We start from the raw sequence: 20,482 nt of genomic DNA, 5'->3' as shown, positions 1-20,482 counted from the left end.
CTCCTCCACCCCTCTTCTATCAGGCACCCACGTAGAGTCAGTGACCTCATCATCCCCTCCCTCCTCGTCAGTGGTGCAAACCTGGAAGTATGCTGCAGCTAGGGGAACGTGACTGCCAGTTTCTTGTCCTTCTTGGGCACCCCCTCTCTCTGGGCTCACGTTACTGCCTTCCTCAACCTGGGTACCATCATCGGAGAACAATAAACAAAAAATTACCGCGCTCTGACAAGCATAAATCCTAGATAAGCAGCAGTTATAAATGTGAGGCATACACACATAGCACAACAGGAAATATGTATTCTAAATAACCGCGCTCAAATTTGAATAATTTATATAGTTTAAACTAAGTGAAATAATGAAAATCACAAAAAATTAAACTTCAGGGATAATGTTTAGAAAGAAAGTCCCGAACCCATATCTTTAATAGATAACTAGCATAAAGTATGTGACTGAGTCCGAAAAAACAAAACAAAAATCCTTATAGAGCTAAACACTTTGCACACGGTGATGAAGTTGTCAATAAAAATCACCCAGTGAATATCCTCCACCTATAAAAATGAACGCTTACCAGAGGCAAGCTTTGTTACAGCTTGTAAGTTTAAACACTCCTGGGGGGGACCTCACATCGATCTCCACAAGAGAGAAGCAGACAGGAACCCTCCGTGTATCCACGTATTCAATGGGGAAGACAGAGGCAAGCTTTGTACCAGCTAGTATGATTAACCCCTCCTGGGGGGAGCTTCACATCGATCTCCACAAGAGAGAGGCAGACAGGACCCTCCGTGTATCCAAGTGTTCAATGGGGAAGATTCCAGGGGATAAAAGAGGAATAACCCATAGCGTAATTCCGTATAAAATATTTATTATAAATAAAATATCCACTTACATTTGGGATTGCAGGTATAAACAGAAGTGAGAGTACAATAAAAGCAGCCGGCTGGCCTGCGAGCGCCCGTTCAAGCCAAGATGAATGCGATGACATCAGTGTGTCGGCCTTCCGACGTACGTTTCGTCGTAAAAGACGTCGTCATGGGAACGGGCAACGCACTGATTCATCGCCATGTATAGTCCTAGTGTAAAACCAAGCCTCACTCTGAGGCTCAGGTGGTGTCTCCACCACTTCCGATTTCAATACAGGAAGTGTGTGGATACTAATGATCATAATGAAAATCCTAAACCGTATCCACCATATTAAACAGTTAAAAGGCTGAATTATTTCACAACATAATTGGTCATGTGTTAAACCTGGGTAAATTAATTAAAGAAAAATATAGTAAAAAAACAGACAAACAAATGTGCCCAGACATCCCGAAAAAAACTTATAAAAAAATTGCACCATCTAGTGGGGAGATGGAAAAAGGCACATAATCCCCCTCATGATAAACAAAAACAATAACAGAGTAGTATGTTAATCAATAGCCAAATGCCAAAGAAACTCTGCCCAATGATGACAAACCAGCTTTCTAGGTGGTGTTAGGAGGGTATATTAGAATGTCTACCCCCTCAAAATAAAGTTTATATATTAGATATTACTCTCTTATAAATAGTATAAGAGATACATAAAAAACCAGACGATATTGGGCCTATTTAGGACAATAGTATTCAAGGAGTTGATTGGTTAAACTGAATGTGATCCACCAATCCTCCTTAGATGATAATACTATACCGCCACCCAAATCTCAGAGCCAGTTTACAAGCAGCAGTTTACCATCATCAGAGCCTTCAAAATGCTGCGCATCCTCCTGCAGCATGTACCCGACACTGTGGTCGAACAGTTCGGGGGACTACTCCGTGCATGATGGTGGGGCTAGAGAAGGAGTGACTGATGACATTGAGCCAATGGAATAGGCCGCTTTGGCAGCTGCATTGGCAGGCAAACTACTGTGAGCCTGGGTGACAGAGGATGAGGACGGCTTAGTTATCCACTCAACCAACTCTTCTGCACGTTGTGGGTCAACACGGCCAGCTGACGAAAAAGAGGACAAGCGTGCCCCACGGCCACGTGCTGAGGATGCACCGTGTCCACGACCAGCACTTTTGGCTGTAGACACAGAGCCTGCTTGCCCTCTTTTAGTGGCCTGTGAGCGTCTGCCTCTCCTATGCATTTTATAGTTGCCCCCTACTTTTGTCCCTTTTCCCCCATGTGCCCCCCCCAAATATGAAAGCGGGAGACGCCACTGATCACGTGGGTTCTTCTTTAACCTGCATCAGTATGGAAGCCTTTTCATTACAACACACCTGGCACTCCAAAAAACGTGAATCTGGAACGGGCATGTCTTTATTTAATAGGGAACACTAATGCCGCGTACACACGGTCGGACTTTTCGTCTACAAAAGTCCAACGGACGCTGACGGACTAAAGCTGGCTGGTAATCCGATCGTGTGTGGGCTTCTCCGGACTTTCAACGGACTTTTTTAGCCTCAAATCCGACGGACTTTAGATTTGAAGCATGCTTCAAATCTTTACGTCGTAAGTACGACGGACCCCGAAGTCCGCTCGTCTGTGTGCTAGTCCGACGGACAAAAACCCATGCTAGGGCAGCTATTGGCTACTGGCTATGAACTTCCTTATTTTAGTCCGGTGTACGTCATCACGTACGAATCCGTCGGACTTTTGTGTGGTCGTGTGTAGGCAAGTCCGTTCGTTAGAAAGTCTGCTGCAAGTCCGCCGAAAGTCCGCCGGAAGTCCGCCGGAAGTCTGTCGGACAGGCTGTCGGACTTTTGTAGACGAAAAGTCCGACCGTGTGTACGCGGCATAAGGCCGCATACACACGGGCGGACTTTTTGACCAGACTGGTCCGACACACGTTTCAAATCTAAAGTCTGTCAGATTTTCGACTGGAAAAGTCTGCTGAAGCCCACACACGATTGGATTGTCTGCCGGACTCGGTCCGTCGGACCAGTCCAATAGAAAAGTCCGCTCGTGTGTACGCTGCATAAGACATTTTTTGAGTGTCCCAAAAAGTATGATCAGTTCCCAAACTGAGATTTTCAATAATGATATGTTCCATATGCAGATGATCCAGAAATCAGAGTGGATGTGACATGGCAGCATTGCTGTTCAGGTGAGGAGGGTCACCCTGTGCCAGAGTCCTGACCCCTTCCCCCCCCCCCCCCCCCCCCCCCCATGTGTATTTGCTGTGATTGCCTCCTAGCAGCTGTGTCAGCACGGTATGAATGTATGTATATACTCCTTCATACGTCTACGTGTCTGTCCCAGAAGCCACATGCTGCCGCTACCATGTGATGTACTATAGTGGTTGCCATGGTAACTGCATTTCTCTGGCTCCCCCTTGTATTACAGAGCCACGTCACATTTCACCTCACTCCCCATCTGCCTGGAGGGCGCAGGCCGGGCTGAGCCCATCTATCTACCCCTGTCTGCCTGCCATCCTCCTACTACTACTGTTAGCTGCACGTTCAATGGAGGGCACTGATGAGCCTCCTGCACAAGAAACAGGACGACCCCCCCTATAAAGGTTCCATACAAGAACATATGGCAGACAGGTGCACGTGAGCCGACCGATCCATATGTGATCGCACAGACGTCTAATATACAGAATGGAAGGACGCCAAGCAGGTATCACATAGGGTGAAGCGCCTACACAGTATAGGACAGCCTCACCCATACAGACCCCTCAATCCTCCCTCCACCCTTCATTATCGAGCAGCTCCTCCCACCTACCCCCGGAATGACAGCAGAGCCCGCCCACTTCACTCCTGAATGACAGCAGAGTCCGCCCACTTCACTCCTGAGGACAGCAGGTCCCTCCCACTTCCGCTGTGAATGACAGTAGCTCCTCCTGACCGCCAGCAGAGCCCTCCCACTCCCCCGCCTGAACGACAGCAGAGCCCCGCCCACCTCTTGTCTTCTTGCTAGTCTCCTCCCATTACTCTGTAGAGAAGGGCAGCTCAGTGCCCTCCCCTCTCTATGACATCCTCCCTCCTCCTGTGTCACAGGACAGCCTCTCTCCCCCCCTTCTCTTGGATCACAGGACAGACTCAGCACCCCCCCTCCCTCCTTGCCTGTTGTATGACAGGACGCTTCTAACCGGCTCTACACCATGAAGGGCTAATCAAAAAAAGAAAAGAAACAAGCCAAGCTGAGTGCTGTCCTCCTCCCATTGCAGGGGCTGGTGCCTATGTATAGAGCCATGCTGGATGCAGCACAGAGGTGGAGGTTGCAGTAGGTAAGAGGGGTTAAGCATGCTTCTCCTTCACTGACCCTTTTTTTTTTTACAGATCCATCCCTGGACCCCCCACAATGATCAGAGACCTCTAAGGGGCTGATGGGGGGTGGAGATGAGGATGGCAAGCAAGGTGCAGGGTGCGGCTGTCATTCCATTCAAGGCATGGGAGGTCTGTGCTGTTCAGGGTGGGTGCTGGTGCATATATGTGTGTGTAGTATGTCACTGTCCCTAATGCATACATATATATATATATATATATATATATATATAGGGGCAAGCCTGCTCAGACACTGATGACCTTCCCCTGTAGTGGCATCTGCTCATTCTTTTAGGGCGATGTGGAAAGTAAGGGAGAGGGTTGATGCACTGTGCTGTGTAGACATTTGTGTGTTTATGGATCCATTAGGTAAACCATTGCAGTGTGACTTTTACTTGTGATGAGCAGTCCATGCTCCCAGGTGGATGTCATAGAACAGATGTGCTCTGATAGGAGAGCAGGGGACGTGTGTGATTTGCAGCAGGAGATGTGTCCGATGTGGCCAGCGCTGTGTGATGGAGATTAGCACTGATCTATGCTTTGCAGCAGCCAGGGTGGCTGGAGGAGGATTATTGCTTGCACTGTGCCTTGTTGGATCTAATGTAATAGTTATTAGACTGAGCGATGCTTTACAAGCACTGTGTGTTGGCTTACTGACAGGATTGAAAAGGAATGTCATTTGCACTGAATACCATTGGTGGGTTGACATAATACATATGGCATGGGCTATAGTCAGTGCTACTCTACCTAGCCCTGCAATGTCTGTGAATACAATGTATGCAGTGTGATGTAGAAGAACTAATCATCTAAACGACTTCACTGATATAATGTGCAACCATTTAGGAAGGTAATGTGTGTGGATCCACTGTCTGATGACCTGCATTTTAGTGTGGCAGCATGTCATGAAGCCATTACAACATCGCCCTGTAATGCCAATCTTGGGGGTTCTTGAATAATGGGACAGAGTGCAAAAAGTAACATTCAGAGTTGTAAGAGCGTTCCATAACCCCCTACCACCCAGTTCTGCAATCTTTCAGTTTTTGGATTAGAAGACCAATCAAGTCATTGTCATGGCACAAAAGATGAGCAGCGCCTATATCATTATCACACTCCAACCCTTCAAAATGCCCAGCTCTAGCTTGTGGTTTTAAATGTATGTACATAGAAGTGTATGACGATCCATTCAAAATGAGGTTCCATTACTGTGTCCATTCTGACCAGCTCAATGATCCTGAGCACACACCATTTATGTAATCTAAAACATCTCATATTTCAAAAACAAGAACCAACCCTCTATCCTAGTTTTATGAATGAAAAGCAAATAGAAGCTAAACTGAAATATCTGATTTCATAAGAAACCAGCTAAACTAGTAATCTAGTCACCGTTAGTGACTGCTAATAATCTTGTAATATTGTGGGCAAGTTATAATTATTATATTAATGATTACTTTTCTGTCGTCTATGGTTTAAAATATATTCTGCTGCCTAAATCATACATGCCAACCATTCATCCCAGTCCCCAGGACACTGTCACCCCCTTTCACAACTCGCACTAAAAGCCAAAGTGCATCCAAAATCAAAAATATAAAAATCAGCACAAAGGACATAATATACAGTCAGTAGCATGTGTCCCCCCTTGTGTTGATTCCTTATGTGTTAGTAGTAATCTTCCTCAGTCCTGCCCCTCCACCCCATCGCCATAAGCTTCAGATGCATAGGTGTGCCAGGTGTGCCTGGGCACACCCAAACCAATACATGCAAGACCGACTCCCCTGTGTTGCTCCCCGCAGTGCTGCTGGCTTCCCTCCTTTCCCCCCAAGCTGCTGTAGGGATGTTTCAGGATGGAGAGTGGGGGAAGGGGCTAGTAACTATGTAATTTACCAGCGGTTCCATTTCTAAATGAACAGTGAACACATTCACTCACTGTGTTCATTCATAACTGAAGCATAGTAAACAGTGTTTACTGTGCTTCAGTTTGTGAATGAACAGGAAGCTGCTCAGCACAGTACACTTCCCATTCATTCACTGTCTAGTCCAGCTGAGGCTGCAGAGAAAGGCATGTGTGTTTGAGCTTTGGGGGGCACACCCTAATGTAATAGATGCAGGGTTTAAAGAGGAAGTAAACCCTGGTGGGTTTTACTTCCTCTTTATTTCCCTGCAAAGGTAAAGCATAATGGGCTACTATGCATTGCATAGTAGCTCATTACGTGTCACCTGAAACCGAAGCCAGCGATGTCTCCATTGTCCCCACTAGCAGGAAGCGTCCATCTTCACCCCTCTTCCTTCCAGGGCCGCGAACTCCGGCTCTGTGACTGGCCGGAGTCGCGTGACGTCACTCCTGCACATGCGCACGGGAGCTGCCAGTCACGGCATGACCCCTATTAGAAACGGCAAGATGTGCCCTGTCTAAAGTGCGCATGCGCCGTAGTCATCGGTGCTCGGCTTTTTAGTAAATATCTCCTAAACAGTGGAGGTTTAGGAAATATTTCAAGCACCTACTGGTAAGACTTAATATAGGCTTACCTGTAGGTAAAAGTGGTTGTACAGGGTGTACAACCACTTTAATACAGCTAAATAGCTGTTACAGGCTATTATTAAAAGAATCTGACTATGCCCGCTCTTTTTGACCAGATCCACCATTCATACTACAGCTTCTATGAATGGAACAGGATCTAAGTATGGAGGATGGTTGGATGGTTGGAAGCTCCGCCCCTCCATTCATAGATCGTGTTTCCATTCATAGACGTTGTAGTACAGCTTCTGTGAATGATGGGGCTGGGCAGAAAGCCTGGAGGGAAGGGGGGTATTTACTAAAGTCAAATCCACTGTGCACTGCAAGTGCACTTGGAAGTGCAGTCGCTATAGATCTGAGGGGGACATGCAAGGAAAATAAAAAAACAGCATTTTTGCTTGTACATGATTGGATGATAAAATCAGCAGAGCTTCCATTCATTTCAAATCTTCCCTTCAGATCTACAGCGACTGCACTTCTAAGTGCTCTTGCAGTTCACAGTGAATTTGCCTTTAGTAAATAAACCCCATAATCAGGTTCTCTTGATGGGAGCCTGTCAATTAGTTGCATTAACCCCTGCCGTACTGGAAGAATATGGTGGGGGTTGGAGCTAAAGGGAATTACTAGTAAGAGCAGAAGAATCAACATGTGTAACATGCTGTACTCACTGTAAGCTATGTCCCTTGTGCTGATTTTTCTGTGTTTGATTTTGGCTGAACTCCTGTCCAGATCACACCCCCTTTCTGGTCCTGCCCATAATTTTGTGGGAACCTCAGGTACGCTTAGTAACTAAAAAAAAAAGGGTAATGCCCTGATTTCAGGACACAGAGCAGCTAGATGTGGGATTGTCCCAGTAAATCTGGGACAGTTAGCATTGATGCTTAAATGAATATCTAACTGATATAGCACATTAGCTGTGGCTAGAGTTCAATAAATAATGCAATAATACTATACATTGCATACCAGCTCCTGGCATTCTACCAAATAAAAGCAGATACGTTCCAATTATCCTTCCTCTTTTTTGAAAAGGCAGGGTTTTTCCTAAGGAGCAGTGAGCTACTGATGCCAGGAAACTTGTAGGGAGAGAAATACAAAGGCTGTTTTTGCTTACTAGCCTCTGAATATGCTAGATGCCTGGTTTGGCCTCAATACATTCAGCGTCATTAACTCAGAACAAGCACGTGCCTATTGAAGTCACAGGAGAGTCGGAATTCTTGATCTGTATAATTGTTCTGGGTCATTAAGTCAGAAAGCACTGAAGCCAGTGGATTAGCATAACATCTAAGCAAACTATAAGGCCTGGTTCACACCTATGCGTTTTTTTGGTGCTTTTTTGCTGAAACGCACTACAGTCCTTTTAAAATAGTTTCCAATGGGACACGTTTAACATCTATGCTTTTTTCAGCCGCTGCGTATTCAGAAAAAGTCAAGGACTTTTTTAAACGCAAAACTGTGCACTTTGGTTCAATAAACTTCAACGGAGACGCTGCAGAAAAGCATGTAGTGTGTTTTTGATGCATTTTGCGTTTTTTAATCTGCCCAACAACAAAGTGGCCCCAAAAAAGCATGAGAAATGCAAAACGAATTAAAAGACAGAAATGGATCAAAAGCAACATGCATAGGTATGAATCAGGCCTAACCTTCAATAAGAGAATTCAGCAATCTACAGATTTTGTCTCTACAGCTTTCTTTAACATCTCATCCCTGAACTTATTTTGATTGATTAATAGATTAGTAATAATTACCCCATAATAATATTAGTGAACCCAAATAATAATGAATAGTTTTCAAATAATGTTGCAGAATGTGTATAGTGTACACCCTAACAAGTCTCCTTAAAAGAGTTGTAAACCCTCAAGATTTTTCACCTTAATGCATTCTATACACTAAGGTGTAAAACCTTCTGCGCTGCCCCCCTCAGAGCCCCCCCTTTTTTTTTTACCTAAATCCTAATCGCTACAGAGACGAGCCCAGCAGCTCCAGCCACTGTCTCGGGTCCTCATTGGATAGATTTATAGCATCAGGAGCCATTGGCTCCCGCTGCTGTAAATCAAATGCAGTGACACGTGAGTTCGGGGCGGGGCCGAGTCCCGCTGTCTGTGTCACTGGACGCAGCAGCAGGACTCGTAAGCGCCCCCCGCACAGGTGCCCCCAGGGAAAGCGTCTCTCCGCGAGGGCACCTGATGAAGAGGAGGAGCCAGGAGCGCTGCCAGAGCACCCCAGAATAAGAGGATTGGGGCTGCTCTGTGCAAGACCCTTGTACAGAGCAGGTAAGTATGACATGTTTGTTATTTTACAAAAAAACCCGAACCTTTACAATCACTTTAAACCGCCGCACGACGATGTACGTCCTAATTTTGAACGGGGATATCGTTGTTATGGCAGCAGTTAGCTGCCATAACCCCGGTATCCCCGTTTTCGTGCGGCGGCCGGCTTTCAGATAAAAGTGGTCCCTGCGGCGGATTCGCCGCGAGATCACTTTTATCGGTGGCGGGAGAGGGCCCCCCCCCTCCCGCCGCGATCCGGTGCCCTCCGCCGCTTACCGGAGCCGTCGGTAGCGGCGGAGGCGATCGCGTCCTGCTCAGTGGTTTGTCTGGAGACGAGTGAGGCCAAGATGGCGCTCACTCGATTCCATGACACTGCTGGGCGGAAGCGACGTCAAAACGTCACTTCCGTCCACGCCTCTTAAAGGCATATTTTTTCAAATGTCATTTTTCTAAATTACTTTTTTTTTTTTATTGCATTTTAGTGTAAATATGAGATCTGATGTCTTTTTGACCCCAGATCTCATATTTAAGAGATCCTGCCATGCTTTTTTCTATTACAAGGGATGTTTACATTCCTTGTAATAGGAATAAAAGTGACACAATTTTTTTTTTTTTAAACAGTGTAAAAATCAATAAAATATTGTAAAATAAATAATAAAAAAAATAATTTTAAAACCCCCCTGTCCCGACGAGCTCGCGCGCAGAAGCGAACGCATACGCGAGTAGCGCCCGCATATGAAAACGGTGGTCAAACCACACATGTGAGGTATCGCCACGACCGGTAGAGCGAGAGCAATAATTCTAGCCCTAGACCTCCTCTGTAGCGCAAAATATGCAACCTGTAGAATTTTTTTAACGTCGCCTATGGAGATTTTTGAGGGTAAAAGTTTGACGCCATTCCACGAGCGGGCGCAATTTTCAAGCATGACATGTTGGGTATCAATTTACTTGGCATAACATTATATTTCACAATATAAAAAAAAAATTGGGATAACTTTACTGTTGTTTTATTTTTTTATTCAAAAAAAGTGAATTTTTTCCAAAAAAAGTGCGCTTATAAGACCGCTGCGCAAATACGGTGCAAAAAAAAGTATTGCAATGACTGCCATTGTATTCTCTAGGGTGTTAGAAGAAAAACCATATATACTGTTTGGGGGTTCTAAGTAATTTTCTAGCAGAAAAACCTGTTTTAAACATGTAAACACCTAAAATCCAAAACGAGGCTGGTCTTTAAGTGGTTAAAGTATATGTAAACATGATCATTGTTAATGCAACTTCAAATATTTTCAGCATTATAGATTGTTATTATTTTAAAATCTGAAGCTTTCATTAAAGTATATGTACACATTTAAATCAGAAGTTGCACAGCCCCCTTACCTAGCCTCCTGAGGTAAGCATGTACCTACATCTATGTAATGAGGAGGCTAGGAAGTGGGGATGGGCAACTTTGAATTTAAACAGGTATATGTACTTTGAAATAATACCCGGTGATCCTACCATGAAGTTGTTCAGGCACTTCCTCTCATAGGCTGACTATACTCTGTCCCTGTCTTCTAATTGTTCTCCTACATTGTCATTTTGTTACATAGTCATCCAATGGACACAAGTCCATCTACTTCAACCAGTAGAAAAAATGAACACATCTTCATATACAGAACCTTTTAGCTACAGTTGTAGAGGAAGGAAAATAAAAAAAAAAAACCCTATAAAGCAGGGATATGCAATTAGCGGACCTCCAGCTGTTGCAAAACTATAACTCCCATCATGCCTCTGAGTGTCATGCTTGTGGCTGTCAGAGTCTTGCTATGCATCATGGGACTTGTATTTCTGCAACAGCTGGAGGCCGCTAACTGCATATCCCTGCAATAAAGCATGGTCCAATTTACTCCAGTGGGGGAAAAAAATCCTTCCTGATCAGATTTCCAATCTCTTGTGGTATTACCTATACATGTTAACATCCAGTTGTCTGTACATTTAGGAATGCATTCGGCCCTTTTTAAATCAACCAACTGAGCTCGCCAGATTTAGTTACTGAGGGAGCCTAATGCACATTTTGTAAAGCTCTTACTTTGCGGCAAACTCATCCGGAAGTTCGGCACCTCCTTCCCCGCCGCCGGGCCATTCACAAAGCGCAGAGCACTTCGCGCATGCGCAGTAGGGAACTCGCTGTGAAGTTTCCCTTACCTAAGATGGAGGCAGCAGCACCTGAGAGCATATTGAGAAATCGGCTCAGGTGAAGACACCGCTGGATTCGTGGACAGGTAAGTATCTTAATATTAAAAGTCAGCAGCTACAGTATTTGTAGCTGCTGACTTTGATTTTTTTATGAGCCTGGAGCTCTGCTTTAAGGCTATGGTTTGTATTTGAGCTGCCATGTCATGGTGCAGGTGCAAATATAGAAAGAAGTTCTGTTTCAGTAGCTAAGATTCTTTATGTAGCATTACAGTTGTTGTCTCTGTGATTGTGATGTTCATATATCGTGCAAAATGTCAAGAATCAAACCTCTCTAGTTTGTAAAATTTTGAAATGGTGATGTATTAAGTATATACTTTTGCGCAATTGATTTCAATGTTGACCATACTTTTGTTATCTATTAGAAGAGTGGGGCAGTGAGTGTAGTCAGTAAGGGTCTCTGCTTCCAAATTAGACAGCAGTGGGTCTACAGGCAGTGTGTTTAAGACATTCCCTTATGCCATGTACACACAAGCGGACTTTTCGACAGCAAAGGTCCGACGGAACGTATCCGCCGGACAATTTGATCGTGTGTGGGCTTTATCGGACCTTTGCTGTCGAAAAATCAGACGGACTTTAGATTTAAAACATGTTTCAAATCTTTCCGACGGATTATAATCTGGATGAAAAATCAGTTTGTCTGTATGCTAGTCCGACGGAAAAAAACGACGCAAGGGCAGCTATTGGCTACTGGCTATGAACTTCCTTATTCTAGTCCCTTCGTACATCATCACGTTTAAACAAACGGACTTTCAAACAGACTTTAGTCCGTTCGTGTGTGGGCAAGTCCGGTCGTTCGAAAGTCCGTAGTAACTCCGTCGAAAGTCCGTCCGAAAGGCCGTCGGACCTTTGATGCTGAAAAGTCCGCTCGTGTGTACACGGCATTATAGCGGATCCTCCAAAGCAAGATGTGACTGTGGGACAAGGAAGTAGGTTTTTGCATTAGGTATTGCAAGACCTCCTGAATCTTTGGATAGCAGCAGTTTTAATTCTAGGGTGTTTATTTTTCTAAATCATTTGTCTAAAAAAAGAGTCTAGTTGTTTATGGTATTTCTGTGGTATCCAGATTCGTCATTTGTAAGATTTATAGCAATTGTAGTTCCTAGATCATCAAAAAAAAAATCACTCTGCCTATTAAAAAGAATGACAATTTGCAGCAGCTTTTTCATATGGTAAAATGATTAAAGCATTTGTTACCCTAAAAAATAAATGGATCCTGTTCCCTTAAAGCATGTTATACAGCACAGTACAGTACTTGTGCTGTGTAATTTGGGCCTCTGTAACACCTGAAATATCTGGCTGATCCTGCCAGTTTCTACCCTCCCCCCTGTAAACTGACCACGGTTATTCATGGCTGCTGAGCCCTGACACTATGGTCAGTTTATGTTCCCCTGTTATCTGCTCACTCCTGTCTGCTCTCCCCCATCCTCCTCTGTCCTCTACCCCCTCCCTGCCTGTCAGCTAGTGACAGTGCCCCCCCTCCCTGCTGCTGCTGAAATAATTCTGACATCTTATACTATTTGCTCTGTCTCCTAATGACAGGTGCCCCTGTGTGTGTGGGATTTATAAAAAAAAATTCAGTCTATACCTTATTTACGAGCAGCGCTCACGTGACCGGCCGGCTCTGTCCTCTTCTCCTTCTCCCCTCCCGACTGACATCAGCAGGGGAATCTCAGCCCCGCCCACTGCAGCTGTCAGACAAGGAGAGGAGAGAGTCGGCTAGTCACGTGAGCGCCGAGCAGCGCTCGTAAATAAGGTATAGACTGCATTTTTTTTTATATAAATCACACACACGGGGCACCTGTCATTAGGAGACAGAGAGAATAGTATAAAGATGTCAGAGTGGCTTAAAAAACACGTTAAGGATGGGCATTGGATTTCGTTTTAAGTAGTCCATCATGGTAGGTGATATAAATATATACCTAGATATTTAAAGCTGAACTCTAGACAAGAAAATTACCCTTGCATTGGGATGCCTCCTGACTGCAAGGGTTAACTGCTTGTTTTGCCTAGGCCGGGGATGCTAAAAAAGGTGACGTACTTACCTTATTCCTTGCTCCCTCCGCAGCTGACACTCTCCTCCACTGTCCGACACTCTGCATTGTGGGTGAGCCCTTGGCATCTTCCTGTACAATGCAGGACTACTGGTCCTACACTGTATGGGATGTTGACATAGAGCTGCGACATGGAGATCAGTCACAGGAGGAGGAATAAGAGGAGGAAGAAGACTGTGAGAGCAAAGATAAAGGGAAGTATATCACCATATTCATTATCTTCTAAGCAAAACAAGCAGTTAACCCTTGCAGTAGGTAGAGAAGCACACTGCTACTGTAAATGATATAATGATACAAGATATAATAGGCATTAGGGAGGCTAACAACTTGGTTGTGCCCCCTACAAAGAGCAGCACATCATCCGAAAAGAGAGCAAGCTTATTGTCCATTTCCCCCTTACAGAAGCCAACTATGCCCTCAGATTTTCTTATAGTTGCTCAAGAGATTCCACCACCAATGCAAAAGAAAAGCTTAGACAATGAGCAACCCTGTCTGATCCCTCTCTCTAGAGCAGGGCAGTCCATGTAAACATAGTATAGAATTTGAATCTGTTTGATAAATTCTATTCCCAGTTAAATTCATGCAAGACCCGCCAGTGGTATGGCCATTCAATGTTGCCAAATGCCTTAGCGGCATCTAGTGACAGTAAGGCTCTAGTTCCAATATAAGCCAAAGGAAGTTACATATTCAAATACGATCACCTGATGTTTATAGCTGTAGATGTGGAGCTGATCAACCCAGACTGATCGTAGTCATATGAACTGATTTTATAAAAACTATTGATCAGAACTTGGGCAAGAGTTTTAGTATCTGATGTGAACAGAGAGATAGGTGTAGAAGACCCTGGGTTATGTTTGTCCTGCCCCTATTTTGGCAGTATTGTAACAATGATTTTGTTTGTGGCAAGGGTGCCTTATTGATTACCTCAAATAACCCTGGGAGTGGTATTGTCCACTTAAAGACAATGAGAGACCAGGGCTTAGCTGAACACTGTGGAACAGAGAACTTGGCACTAATGTAGCTGAATTGGAAACGAAATATGAGGCGGATGTCTTTTCCATGTAAGCCTTACATTGAGGCAGGACTGTTGAATTGAAGAGTTGTTGATGCAACTAGATGATTACAAAAACATGAGCAGCCGTTCCAATATACGAATCCAGGGTCTTCCTGAAGTCACTGCAACTAAAGACCTTGTTCCTACCCTGCATGATATTATAAGAAAATTGCCGGGAGATTCCTGTGATCATTTGTTGTGATTGACCAGTTTTGATTGATCAAGCTAATAAAACTCTTGTTCCAAGGAGGAAGGATGTGGATAAGCCCAATGATTTGCAAGCTACATAGATACACAGACAAGGAAGCCATTAAAATATTGTTGGGGTTATCCCTTGTGGTTGATTGCCACAAGTTATGATGTAACAACCTCAATGGGAGACAAAAAAAACATAGCTAAATTCCTGAAAGCATTAAACCTGCCAAAGGTTGAGATTCTAGACCAGGGATCACTAAACAACGGCCCTCCAGCTGTTGTGGAACTACACGTCCCATGAGACATTGTAAAACTCTGCCATTCACAGACATGACTAGGCATGATGGGAATTGTACTTCCTGAACAACTGGAGGACCGTAGTTTGGAGACTCCTGTTCTAGACTACCGTCAAATAGAGAAAATCCTGCTCCCCCCTAAGGTGGTCAGCACAAAGCCTAAGAAGGTGACCCATAATAAGAGTGGGGGCAGTGCCCTCCACTTCGTTCTCTTCTCTCCTTGTGGGGGTCTTCCCTTATCTAAGGTTGGTATTCGAGAAAGCTAAGGGGGTAGTCATTGCCATGTATCATTTCTGTCTCAAAGAGAGATACTTAAAGCAGTGTATAACCCAAAGGCAAACATTTATTATATTGCAACTTACCAATTTTTAGATGTGATGGCTGCATTCATTTTCTTGTTTAGGTTTTCTTTCCTTTATTTTCATTTGGTGATCCAGCCAATAAAGTCTGTTGTTTTTTAACAGAACAAACTCTCCTGCAAATGTAGCACTTGGAGTTTTGAGACAAACCATTTACCACTGACCACGGTGCTTACAATGATCAGCTTTTATTTATGTAAAACATTTATCCTAAAAGCAAATACAACTGTTGCTGTAACTGCTTGTGTAACTTCAGTGGGACCTGAAGTTTGGCTTTAATTTGTTAGTGCCTAAAACTGCTAGTACAGCTAACACTCCCCTCCCCCCAGTCTGACAATGCAGCTGTCCAAAGGTGCCCTGTGCTCCTTCATCCAGAGTGGGGACACTCCAATGCAAAAGGTATGTTACTGGCCAGATCACCAGGTAAAAACAGGGGGGAAACGCCTAGAAAAAGAAAACAAATGCAACCACCACATCCACAGATTGGTAAACTGCAATATATTTGATTTTTGGTTGTGGGTTTATTCTCACTTTAATGATCAAGGGTACCTTATATAATCGTATGCTCACAATGGTCACACTGTATACCACTAACATCCAACAGCTTAATTCTGTGGATATGGTTCTGCGTCAAGTCTCAGAACTTGCAAAGGGCAGTTTGCTGATAGGTGGAGACTTTAACCCAAGCCCAGAGCCTCTGCTGGATAGGCAGGAAAATTGGCAGTTTCACGAGCTGCCTTGAAACATTTTAGCAAGTGAATACAAAAGCTGAAGTTGCTGGAGGTAGGGACCTTGGTCTGTAAAAATATTTAATGTTCTACTCAAAGGTACATCATTAGTATTTTAGAATATAATGAAGTCTGTGGACATCCGTCAAATTACTGTATCAGATTATGCCCAGGTCTCCTTAGACCTTTTGTCTTGCTGAGAACCAGGTCAAGGAATGGACTTGGAAGTTAAACGAAAATCTTTTGGATAATGTCATGGCAGAATCAGAAGTATGTCAAACCTCTGGGCATATTTTAGAGAAAATAACTCTACCGATGTGTTGGAAGGAACCATCTGGGAGGATCACAAAAGCAGTCATTACAGGTGAACTGAACACACTGGGGGCTTGCTTTAAAAAACAAGGGTGGGCCCCTCTTCTTACACTCTCATGGGCCATACACACGATAGGATTTTCCAACAACAATGTTGGATGTGAGCTTCTTGTCAGAAAGTCCGACCGTGTGTATGCTCCACAGAACATTTGTTGTCGGAATCTCCGCCAACAGATGTTTGAGAGCAGGTTCTCAAATTTTCCAACAACAAGATTTGTTGTCGGAAATTCCGAGCGTGTGTACAAATTTCCGACGCACAAAAGTCCACGCATACTCGGAATCAAGCAGAAGAGCCGTACTGGCTATTGAACTTCATTTTTCTCGGCTCGTCGTACGCGTTGTACGTCACCGAGTTATTGACGTTCGGAATTTCCAACAACATGTGTGTGACCGTGTGTATGCAAGACAAGTTTGAGCCAACATCCTTTAGAAAAAAAAACATGGTTTTGTTGTCGGAAAATCCTATCGTGTGTAAATAGCATTACACTATTACACTCACTGGGGGAGGCTGAGCAGGCGAATAAGCTAGGGAAAAGGATCTGGAACCAGGTAGATGCGTTTTCTGTCCCAGATTTATTATGAACATGGGAATAAATATGGGTGGATGTTGGCCAGGGCCCCTAGAAAACGGGTAGATAAAATGTATGTCCATAAGTTAACAAAATACTGAGATTTCTTGGACCTTTACATTAGGCAGGATGAAACTCCAGATACACAAGGTAAAGGGCTCCAAACTTGCCAAAGCTATTTATATGTCCTGGAGTAGGACCTCACAGCAGAGGAAGTTATAATAATCCTGAAAGCTATGGCTAAAGGGAAAAGCCCTGATGGCTTTACTTAGAGATTATTACTTAAGATTTATAGAAATGCTTATGGACGATATGTGTGCTTATTTTCAGGAAACTGGGCATTTGTTCCCTAATGCACTGACTGCCCACATTGTCCTTATCCTAGAGGCAAGGACCACACTACATGTTTGAATTATAGACTCATCTCCCTCTATAATGTGGACATGAAAGTGCTAGCTAAAAATTCTCTCAGACAGATTAAAACCTTATATGTCTACATTTATTCATTGGGATCTGGTCGGTTTTGTACCGCAGGGAAAAGCCAGGGACAATTTGCAGCAAGCACTCTCCATCATTCACTTGGTGTGAACCCAGAAGACTCCCTGTCTTATTTTGTTAACAATGCTCAAAAAGCATCTGACAGAATAGATTGGATTTTTTTTTTTAAAGTTTTTATTGAGTATGGAAACAACAATTATAGAAAGAAGAACATATAATATGTAATACAGGAATGCGGACGCAGCCGCCGTCAAAAGCATACATGTGTATAGGTGTCAATATAGATAAAGGTGTACAAGTCATACATGGTATAACATAGCATTTCTTTGTTTTCTCTTTTCTTTTTTTTTTTATCCTGAACGTAAGTTTTAATGATCGGACGATAATTAAAGATAGGTTTATGTTCTGTCAATTGACTATATTGGTGTCAGTTTTGACCATGTTGATATCAGGTGTGAGAATCTGGATAAAAGTGAGTGGGGTTATGAAAATGGGGTGGGGGAGGGATGTTGGGTATCAAATGGATTATGAAGGTTATGTAAGGAATTTCTCTGTGTCATTCCACGGTGTAATGACATGTGTGATGAGGGTCCGGATAAAGAAGGAGGGGGGAAGGGAATGGGGAGTTGGGGGGAGTGGGGTTCCTCTATTTCCCTGCCACAGCTCCTGTGTTCCTTTCAAGTCAGGACCCTTTTGTAGTCATCTGTGGTGACGAAATGCAACCAGCATGACCATGTTTTGGTAAACTTGGCGGGTGTGTCTTTCGCTTGATATATGAGCTCCTCCATTTCCGCAGTTTTTTGTATACGCTTAAACCAGTCTGCTATAGATGGTGGATCAGGAGAGCACCACTTGAATGGGACACACATCTTTGCTGCGTTAACCATGTGCATGGCTAGTGAGCGAAAGTAGGAACGTGTTGGGGTCGTGGAATGGTGAAGGAGGAACTGCGCTGGTGTGTAGTCAAGTGTGTAGGTGGTTATTTGGTTAGTAAGCCTGTGGACCTCTTTTCAGAAGGGCTGGAGTTTAGAACAAGTCCACCAGATATGTATAAGTGAGCCTATCTCTGTCTTGCATCTCCCAGCGTTGCTGGAAAAGAGATGGGTAGAAATGGTGTAGCTTAAGGGGGGTTCTGTACCACCTGGAGAATACCTTGAATGCATTCTCCTGTACATGTACATTGTTCCCTTATGTATGTGTGTGTATATGTTTTCCCATTCTAGATCTGTAAGATCAATTGAGAGTTCCTGTTCCCACTTTTTGTTGTTCCAGTGTAGTTTGGGATTTTGGTCTGAAAATAGCAAGGTGTAGGCAAGAGAAATTAGGTGGTTTTGGGGCTCCTCTTTTAAGCATAAGGATTCGAAGGTGGTGGTACTTCTAGACCAATCAGGTTGGGGCTTAGGTTTGTCAAAGAAATGTCTAATTTGTACATATGTCCAGAAGGGGAACAAATCTGTGGTCATTTTGGCAGCAAGTTCTGATTGAGAGAGAAGGCGACCTTCTTCAAAGAACTGTTCTGCTCGGATGTTTGGGTAGGGCCAACCGTCTGCTAAAAAGGAAGTATGTGTTCCTGGGGTGAAATCTGGATTTTGTGTAAGTGGTGTCATCGGGCCCAGAATTGAAGAGATTTTGTGTTTGTTGCATGCATTCCGAAAGGAGAGCAGTGTTGAGTTAATGAGTGGGTGGAGCTTACAACCTGGGGGGGTGTTGTGGGGTGATCCAGGGGAGTTGAGCTAATGGAAAAGGCGATATTGATTGTTCTAACTGGATCCAATCTTTATGTTTGGTATGTATGTTCCAGTCTATGATCCTAGTAAGGTGGCTTGCTTGTTGGTATTTTCGTATATATCCGGTAGACCTATTCCTCCCTTGAGTTTGGGAGAGGTGAGTCTCAAGTAGCTTAGTCTCGGTTTTAGTTTGCCCCACACAAATTTTATGCATGTTGTTCGATAGGTTGAAAAAAAGGCAGGTGGGATCTTGATTGGGATCGTCTGTAGAAAGTACAGTATTCTGGGCAGGATATTCATTTTAATGATGGCGGCCCTACCAAACCAGGAAAAGAGCCCCGATGCCCATTTGTTTAAGTCTCTTATTATGGTTTGTAGTAGTGGTAAGTGGTTTAGGGAGTACAGGTCAGATAGAGAGTTTGGGAGTTGTATGCCTAGGTAGGTGATCGCGCGATCGTTCCATGTAAACGGAAAAGTTGTTTGGCATTGCTTACATGTTTCGGAAGGTAATGTAATGTTTAAGGCATTGGATTTCGTAAAATTAATTTGTAGGTTGGTTAGGGTCTTAAAAGTGTTGGAATCTTTGAGCAGGTTCAGGAGTGTTGTGAGCGGTTCAGTGAGAAAAAGGAGAATGTCTTCCGCAAAGGCTGCTAGTTTGTAAGTGCGTTGTTTAGTAATAGATTGGATTTTTAATTCTCTCAATTAACATTGACTATTTTTAATCCTTATGCTGCTGGCATTAGTAAATAGATAGAAAAGTATGTCATATTTACTTATTTTAAACTTTTTTTTTACATTTCGTCAGTTACTTCCAGGTTTCCAGGCCTAGGGAAATGATGTTATACATCCCAGGAGTCTTCAGGAGGGGAGGAGGGTCTTTCTCAGCTAAGCACACCCTCCTGCCTGTGATAAAGGTAGATCGATTCCAGTAAAGTAAATGCTAGGGGGGTGTTTTTCAAAGTGATTTCTCAGCTAAATTAAGCATGGAGACATGGATGGATGGATGAATCAGTTTGCTTTGAATATGAAAAATAAATTAAATAACGTTTGTGGTGCTCAGATGCAGTGTAGTTCTGCTTTAAGGATGAGTTCCTGGCCAGAGTGAGTTTGGGATGGAAGATGCTCCATTGGTTGGGCACTCCGTATACTAGACCCTTAGCGAGAGTGAAGGTGAAGGGTACCTTGTCCTCTCCTTCAGTATAGGGAATGGCACAAAGGTGTCCCCTTTCCTCTACAATATTCATTTTGCTGTTGGAAGTCCTTCTACGCAAGATTAGGCTTAACCCTAATATTACAAGAGTGCATAGGTGTAATGCATAACAAAACTTCAACCTTTGTTGAAGACATCTTGTTCTTTGTGACTAGGCCACATTTTGGTGAAACTGGAAGGGT

General features: G+C 43.8%; 2 protein-coding genes across 2 annotated transcripts in view; one reads left to right on the top strand and one right to left on the bottom strand.

Annotated features, from left to right (window-relative positions):
* RSPH14 (radial spoke head 14 homolog) overlaps positions 1–20,482 on the bottom strand; it is a 343,818-nt gene that overhangs the window by 107,968 nt on the left and 215,368 nt on the right. The gene's annotated exons all lie outside the window — the stretch shown is intronic.
* The window catches only part of GNAZ (G protein subunit alpha z), a 184,906-nt gene continuing 168,327 nt past the window's right edge, over positions 3,904–20,482 (top strand). The window contains exon 1 of the mRNA XM_073629243.1: positions 3,904–4,190. The gene's annotated coding sequence lies outside the window, so the exon portion shown is untranslated. The remainder of the gene's footprint in view (positions 4,191–20,482) is intronic.

The sequence above is a fragment of the Aquarana catesbeiana genome, linkage group LG01, assembly GCF_042186555.1.
Source record: "Aquarana catesbeiana isolate 2022-GZ linkage group LG01, ASM4218655v1, whole genome shotgun sequence".
Lineage (NCBI taxonomy): Eukaryota > Metazoa > Chordata > Amphibia > Anura > Ranidae > Aquarana > Aquarana catesbeiana.
This window is presented reverse-complemented; position numbering and strand designations above follow the sequence as displayed.